General features: G+C 43.8%; 1 long non-coding RNA gene across 1 annotated transcript; it reads right to left on the bottom strand.

Annotated features, from left to right (window-relative positions):
* Window positions 1-406: 406 nt before the first annotated feature.
* On the bottom strand, window positions 407-4,734 carry LOC118970763 (uncharacterized). Its single transcript, XR_005058860.2, has 3 exons — window positions 3,945-4,734; window positions 2,458-2,511; window positions 407-1,641 (listed from the first exon to the last, which is right to left on the bottom strand). It is a non-coding gene; the product is annotated as an uncharacterized lncRNA (long non-coding RNA).
* Window positions 4,735-8,039: the final 3,305 nt, after the last annotated feature.

Below are 8,039 nucleotides of genomic sequence, written 5' to 3'. Positions count from 1 at the left end.
GTGTTGTCAAGCACCTTGAGGCAGATGACTGTGTGGACAGTGCGGTGGTCTCCCGCACGCCCGTGATCCAGCCCGGAAGCAGAGGGCTGGGGCCCTGGTGGGGCTGCGTGTGTTCGATCCGATCCTGCTTGTTCTCCAACCCACTGGCACCCTGGGGCCGACCCCTGTCCAGACCCTGTGGCTCTCTCCCATCAGCTTTCCTGTGCTGACCCTGTTCTGGGCTAGGTCTGTACTGGGATTTTCCCACAGGTGCCACAAGACCTCCAGCACAGGTTCTCCCACCCCTACCCCACAACCGAGACCCTGTACCTTTGACCCGGCTACCAGGCCTGGTAGTTGCAGGGCCGGGACCTGGAGCCGGCTCTCTCTGACTCTAGAGCCCAAAGCTCTAAGAATTTTATGTATATTCAGAATTTATTTTATCAAAGTAAATGTTACAAGTACAGATCTTTAAAAAAATCAAAAAGTGTTTAAAGGGCCTACAACATCAACAAAATCAGGCCTCTTCCTTCCCCTTCCATGCCCCTGGCCCAAGAACCATACTAAACTCTTTTGCTGGTTCTTTTGGTCTATTTTGTCATATATCTATATAATATGTTTGTGTTCTTAATTCCTAAGTTATTCATTTGTAAACTTGACCCATGGAGTTCCTAGTGGATATCATTTTGCATGGCTGCATACTATTGCACCACACAATGTATCCCTTTCCCTATGCCTTAATCAGCTTGAGCCACCATAACCAAATACCATACACTGGGTGTTTACAACAAAACTTCTCTTTCTCAGTTCCGGAGACTGAAAAGTCGACCTCGGGGTCCCAGCATGACCAGGCTCTGGGGAGGCCGCGCTTCCTGGTTTGCATGGCTGCCTTCTCTCTGTGTCCTCACACGGTCCTTCCTTGGTATGTGTGCAGGGAGAAAGAGGTCTTTCCCTTCCTCTTCTTAGAAAGACACTAACCCTACCCTGGGGGCCCCACCCTCATGACCTAATCTAATCCTAATTACCTCCCAAAGGCCCCACCTCCAAGTACCATCACACTGGAGATTAAGTCTTCAACATATAAATTTTGAGGGGGCACAATTCGGCCTGTGGCACCCAATTATTACCGTCTAGTTGTTGAGGGCAGTTTGTATTATTAAAAATACCTAGGTGGATATAAATATATACCTAGATTTCAGATTACTTCCATTCTTTTCCTTTTTTAAACAATGCATTGAGGTATAATTGTCATGTCATGAACTGCATGTCTTGAAGTGTGAAGTTTGGTAAGTTTTAACGTGTATGCACTAGGGGAAGCATCACTACACCCACCTGAACATGCCCATCCTGGCAGGGTGGGGCTGCTTTGGCTTTTCTCCCCCCTGCCCCCACCCCATCCTTCACCCCTCCCTTGGGCACCAGCAATCTGCTTTCTGACACTGTCGAGTAGTTTGCATTGTCTAGAGCTTCATCCAAGTGGAGTCGCACGGTCTGTTCTTTGGGAGGGCTTTCCTCACTCTAACCAAACATTTTGAGAAGAATCCATGTTATTGCGCCAGCAGTTCATGCCATTCTGTGGCTGAGGAGTGATTCACTGCATGGAGATCCATCATCTGTTTACCCACTCACTTGATGGACATTTGGGTAACTTCCAGCTGGGGCCTTTATAAATAAAGAGGGAGGGAAGGAAGGAAGGTGTTCAGGTTTCAGGAAAGAGAGATGATTGGTTCTGGTGGCAGGTCACGTGAGGAGGCTCAAGGATAAGTTTTTGCCTTGGATGTCTGGACATCCACTGACATGGGAAATGCAGAAGCTGGCGAAGGACATTTACAAAGAAAAGGGGATGAGTGTGGGTTTGGGGTGCTATGAATCAGGGGGTGCCCGAGGTCAGGAGCTCAGGCGAACAGTGTGGGTTGCTGAGAGCTCCGAGTACACATGAGAACGCTGACACCAGGCAGAAGAACAAGCTTGCCTAGAGGACTGCCCCTCGGGGCCACCAAAGGTAGCAGGAAGCCAAAGGAGGGAAGAGGAGCCTTCAAAGACCGCAGGCGGCACTGGTGAGGGAGATAGGATGGGAAGAGACCACCAACTTCCAGCGAACGTGAGGGGGTCAAGATTAAGAGAGGATCTGCAGCCCATACGGGGAGGGGAAGCCCAGAGAGGTGAATAGAGGCTGGAGCAGATGACCCACAGGAGCTGAGAGGGCAGTTTGCGAGGAACATGACTTCACTGCTGAGGAGGATGGAAGCTAATGACCCGATGGGAGGCTGGAAATCAGAGCTGGGCATCCTCCATAAGATCTAGACCTCTGATTCTCAATCCTCACCCAGGAAAGAGAGCTCCAATGCTCTGCCTGCCTGGGATCACAGTCAGAAAGGAGCTGCCTGTCTGTGGAAGGGAGAAAGCAGACAGACTAACGTTCCCAGGATCTGGACATTTTTGCTGCTTACCAGTTCCAGGTTTGGAAAGGCAATGTACCTTTGGAGAGAGAACTCTGACCTTCTTGTGAATTGGGGTCTCTAGAAGTTCTTCCTAAGAGTACCATGAAATTAAAAAAAACAGAGAGAGAGGGTGACTCCTGGGAGAATGAAAATAGAACCCCTGTTCCAGGTGAGCAGACAAATCCACTTCACAAGGCACATACAGAAATCACATGCCTAAGAAGACAGCGAGCAAATGAACAAATTGGAGAACAGATACCCAATGAAAGTAGAAAAATAGAGAAAATTGAAAAAGACTTTAAGTGTGTATGTTAAAATTCCTCAGAAAGGTAAGAAGTAGTAACTGTAAACAAGAATAGGAAGTCATGAAATAAAACTAGTAGGAGTAAAAATCAATATGGATAAAGGAACAATCTCAAACTTTGGAAAGAAAATTATAGTTATTAGATTAGAGAAAATCATAGCTACTGAAATAAAAGCCTGATTAGATTAGACTGGAAAAAATTCGATGATGCAATTAGAGATTTTTTAAATGGAATTGAGAAAAATCAATCTGAATGTAGCCCAGAGAGATAAAGAGATAGAGATACGAAAGAGAAGTAAAGAGACAGAGAGAAGATATTGAAAAATTCCATATATAGCAAATAAAATGGGGGAAGAGGCAAAGGTAAATAAGATCATGGCCAGTTATTTCCAGAAGGGAAGGAGATCCCGAGTTCCCCAGCCTGAAAGAACACCCAGACGACCAAGTAGGATAAACATGCAAACAAAACGCCATATTTAGTTGCATCACTGCGAAACTACACATCAGAGATGGTACATTTTTGCAACTACTAGAAAGGAAGGACTTTTTATACTAAGGAACGGCCATCAGGCAGACAGCGGACTCTTCTTCAGCACAAGAGGTGACAGAAGACAAAGGAAAAAATGTTGAGGGAAAATGACTGGCAACGCAGTGTTCCATGCCCCCAGAGGAAACATCTTTTAAGAGTTACGGCTATACAAAAATATTCCTAGACATACAAATACTGTAATTCTGATTATCTGGTCAAGTTGGCAGCATGAGCAGAGGTCAAACAGCAGCAGCATAATAAATGAGAGAATTTGAAATGAAGTTAAAAAGTTCTTGATACTGATTGAGGTGAGAAATTTAACAGTATCTGCACTTACGTACATATGCTATAGTTCACAGTAAAAATGCTTTTTTGCTTAAAGTTGACCTTGTCTTGTTCAGGAGTGTTCGATTAAATTCAGATTTTCACTTGAGGGAAATGCATGCATCTCCCAATGTGACTCTTGGAATGATGTGATCCTCTCAATGACAAAACAAAGGGCTTCTCCCTGTGTTATCTTTCCTCCTTGAAATGCTTTGAATTGAATGTGGCTTTTCTTTTCCTTTTGGATGCCAAGAACCAGTCTGTAATCACTTTCATTTTGCATATGGCAATAAACATTCAATTAAAGCCCCCAGAGCACAAGATCAGAATCTACTAGCTGCTCACAAAGCCTGACATAATTACCTACCTGGAATGCTGGTTGAGAAGAGCAGATTACAGTTGTTAGGTCATCCACAGGAGGGCTCTCCTGATGCTCCAAACATAAAAAGAGAAGCTTGGTTAGAATTACAAGGAAATCCTTCCGGGAAAAATGGGCTGAACCTTCACAGTTTGAACAACAGTTCCGTAAATCGTAAGACATAGTGGAGCGCCACATCTGATACAATTAAACTTCAGTCTTGGGGGGCTGTACACATTTATAACAACCCATGAAAGTTGTGTTGGTACAAATGAATGAGTGTTTTTCGATAAACAGTGGTCTGAAAGCAAATGGAATAATTTCAATACAAAGACCAGGACCAACAACCTGGTTTTGTGAATATTTCATTGTCCAGGCTGCTTTTACTTAAGCAATCTGATAACTGAAGAAAAGGCACCTGGGAAAATAAGAACTGGTAAGATAAGAGACTTTCCTTTTTCTCTCTTTTTTGCACATCTACTCATTTTCTAACAAGCTTGTTAGTAACAAAAATTTTTGCTCATCTACTCATTTTCTAACAAGCTTGTTAATAACAAAAACTGCCATTCCGTTTCAAAGGCTTGATCACGCACGGCCTCATCTATCTAGAATTCTGAAGCTCTAGAAAAACAAACACCATAAAGGTTAAGTGTTCAACACAGGATCGTATTTATTACAGGGAAGCTGGGTTGGTGAATTTAATTTGGATTCAGTGTGAGATGCTGGTGCTTTATCCCGCTATGGCAAAATGAACTTTCCTGCTTGGTCCGGGAAGTTGGAGTCTGCAGGCTTTTCCCTGTATTTGGAACAAAGAACGGAGGGCTTTGCTCCTCAACAGGCAGCTCCAAGTGAGAGCCGCTCAGAGCAGGGATCAGGGTCTCTGCTCTCCGAAGGCCTGTCCCTCCGAAGGCTGGAGAGAGGGGAGGAAGCCACGCCTCCGATACTTCCCAGGTTGAGCTGAAGTGCTCTTCAAAATCCGGTGGGTCAAAGAAGAAATAAGAGTTTTGTCTTTAACATCTGTGGCTCGGCCAGACGGTTTTAACTGCATTAGCCCGATCCTTTCGGTGTGGCCAATAGTTTTTACTTGTAGTCAAGTTACTTTTCCTAGTCCTGACATATATGGCCACAGCGGTGTGACCGAAAACTCCCAACCACAATGTGCATGTCCTCACCTTGCACAAATACCGTAGCAGACTAGTGGGTTATCTTCCCTCTTTCCTTTTATTCTCTCGCATTTCTACTTGATTACTAATAGTGAAAGGAGTCTGGATAGGAGAGCAGAGGAGTCAGAGCATGTGGTCAGCTCATTCCTTTAATCCTACTCACCCGGAGAAGGGGACAATGACCATGTTGGAGGGGACCACGGTACTAGGGAGGGGCAGCCTGGACTGTTTCGACAGCAGGTGAAAAGGCAAGAGTATCCAAATTATCAGACGTTGAGATGAGTTGGGTAGTTCAGAGTTCAAGAACGGCTGTAGCCAGACTTCTCTGACTCGGCAACCTTCCTACCTACTGCACAGTGAGTGAAAAACACCTCAAATGATGCCTTTGTGCAGACTTCTGAAAATCTTGCTATATAGTCTTTGTGAATATGAAGCTTCTTAATCTTTTAAACTTTTCACTTAGGAACAATTATAGATTCAAAGGAAGTTTTAAAAATAGTACAGAGGAACAGTGTACGCATCAGTTTTCCCCAAATTCCCATAACAATCTGAACAACACTATAGAACAAGGTCAAAACCAGGAAACTGATATTAGTACCATCCACAGACCTTATTCAGATTTTACTAGTTTTACACTCATCTATATGCCTGTAGTGTGTGTTTGGTTGCACTCAGGTTTATTAAGTGTATATTCATGTCTCTATGACCACAACAAAGACACAGAGCATAGAGATTTCCCTCCTGCTGCAGAGTTTATTAATGTCTGAATGCTTCCCGACTTTAATAAGGTTGGTTATTACTGAAATAATATATCGAGCATAGATTGCATTGTTTTTATAGGTCCCAGATTAAATCATTTACTATAGGACCAATGTGATGTTTCTCACCTGGAATTAATTTACCTTAATTCCATATAAAAACTGTGGAAAGGAAATAATCAATCTTGGGGTTTTTGTTCTTACAAAAAATTAGCTCAAGTATCGTTTTCACCCTGAGCAATGCTGCTTGGTTAACTGTCACTGGAAGTTAGGGCTCAGTGGCCTCTCTGGCCTGGACCTTCTGACGTCCGGAGGCACCTGGAACTCGCTTGGCTGACACCGATCTCTCCCTTATTGCCCCACCGCAGTGCCAGGCAGACTGCTCCCCTCCGCCCTCTGTCAGGGCAGGGGAAGAGGGAGAACAATGTGGGAGTAGGGGCACTATTACCCCATGAAAGTGGGATAAACAGGGACTCAGTCTTTTGAGAGGGTAAAGAAGGACAGAGCGTTTATGCCAACTCACAGTATCTCCCCCCAAATTACTCACTGATTCCGGAGGGAAAATGTGCCCGTACAATGGAGAGACCATAGAGGCACCATCTTCACCAAGTGCTCAAATGCCACCTGACAGTAAGTGGCTCTGGGTGGTGCGCTGTGAAGGCCACATCATCACCCGTGGAATGTTGCTAATGGCGGGCATCCTGACTCTGATCAGAAGGAAACAGACAATCCAGATGGGGAAACAGTCTCCCCAACAACTGACCTGGACTCTTCAAGTAAGTGAGTCAATAGTGTGAAAGCAAAAGATGGGTTACTATTCTAGATTAAAAAGTAGAGAGAATAATAACAGTCAAGTGCAATGCCTGATATTAAAAAAATTTTTTTAAATACATTTTGGGGACCACTGGGCAGATTGAGTATGCCCTGGCCATTACATGATTTCATGGAATTATAGTTGGAATTCTTAGGCATAGTAATGATATTGGATCATGTAGATTGCCTTTATCTTAGGAGAATCCTTGAAGCATTTAGGGATGACGGACACAACATTTGCCACTTATTTTCAGATGATTCATAAATAAATATATTCATGCATGTGTGTGTGCATTTGTGTATACATATAACATGAAGGCAAATGTGGCAAAATGTTGACAATTGATGAATCCAACATATAGTGCTCATTGTATTATATTTTCAACTTCTTTATAGGTTTGAAAAATTTCAGTGGGAAGAGTTGGAGCAAGTAAGAATGATTCAGGTTGGAAACCTTGCCATCAGGGTGGGGCTGTGTGGGTTCTGTGCCTTGTATAACAAGGCAGTCAACCCAGAGCACAGCCACTAAGGACCACAATGTGCATCAGGCACCACACAACTCTAAAAGTTCCATTTACATGGAAGATTGTATTAATGGAGTTCCTACCCCTTGTATACCCTGCACAACTGTCCACTGTGGCCTGTGTCTAGACACAGTGTATTCTGGATCAGGTGGCCCTCAAGGTCGCCTGACTCTACAAGCAAATATAGGAGTTAGAGTAACATAAGTCAATGTTTTCTAAACTGCAGCTCATGGGGGATTAATAGTTACTTCTGAGATTGGAAACTCTTGGAGGGCAGGCCTTGTTTGTATGTTCTCTATTGTTTCCCTAGTGCAAAGCCCAGTGTTTGGCACATAAGAAGTCAGTAAGTATTTGTTGAAATAATGAGCTAACTGCTATCAATTATGTTTGAGAAATATTGCATGAAAAAAGCTTGCTAGTGCAGGACTTCTCAGGGACTCTGATACACAAAATGCATGGGGTGAATCACTGAAGGGGGGAATACAGGAGGCAATGTTCCCTAAACTGGATCCATATGGAAACCTTTGTCACTGAAGGTTCATAGGCACATTGTTTTATGCTGTGTCACCATGTAATACGTATTTCCTGTTGGTCATGGTCAAGAAAGTTTAAAATGCCCATTACTGGAAAGGACGTCTATGAGTTTTGTTGCTGAGATTTCTTGAGCTTCCTTGCTTCTTACTCTTCCAATGCCTGGGTATCTGACCCTTACACATTCTGAAACTCGGTAGTATCCTTCCAATACGTACCCTTTTTGCTTCTATCAATCTGAGCCGATTGCAACCCAAGAACTGTGATGATTCCACTTCTCCAGTGACGTGGTTCCATGCTTCTACTTTGTGCTCC

Source organism: Manis javanica, chromosome 12 (genome assembly GCF_040802235.1).
Source record: "Manis javanica isolate MJ-LG chromosome 12, MJ_LKY, whole genome shotgun sequence".
NCBI classification, from domain to species: domain Eukaryota; kingdom Metazoa; phylum Chordata; class Mammalia; order Pholidota; family Manidae; genus Manis; species Manis javanica.
The sequence above is the reverse complement of the archived record's forward strand: the minus strand, read 5'-3'. Positions and strand labels throughout refer to the sequence as shown.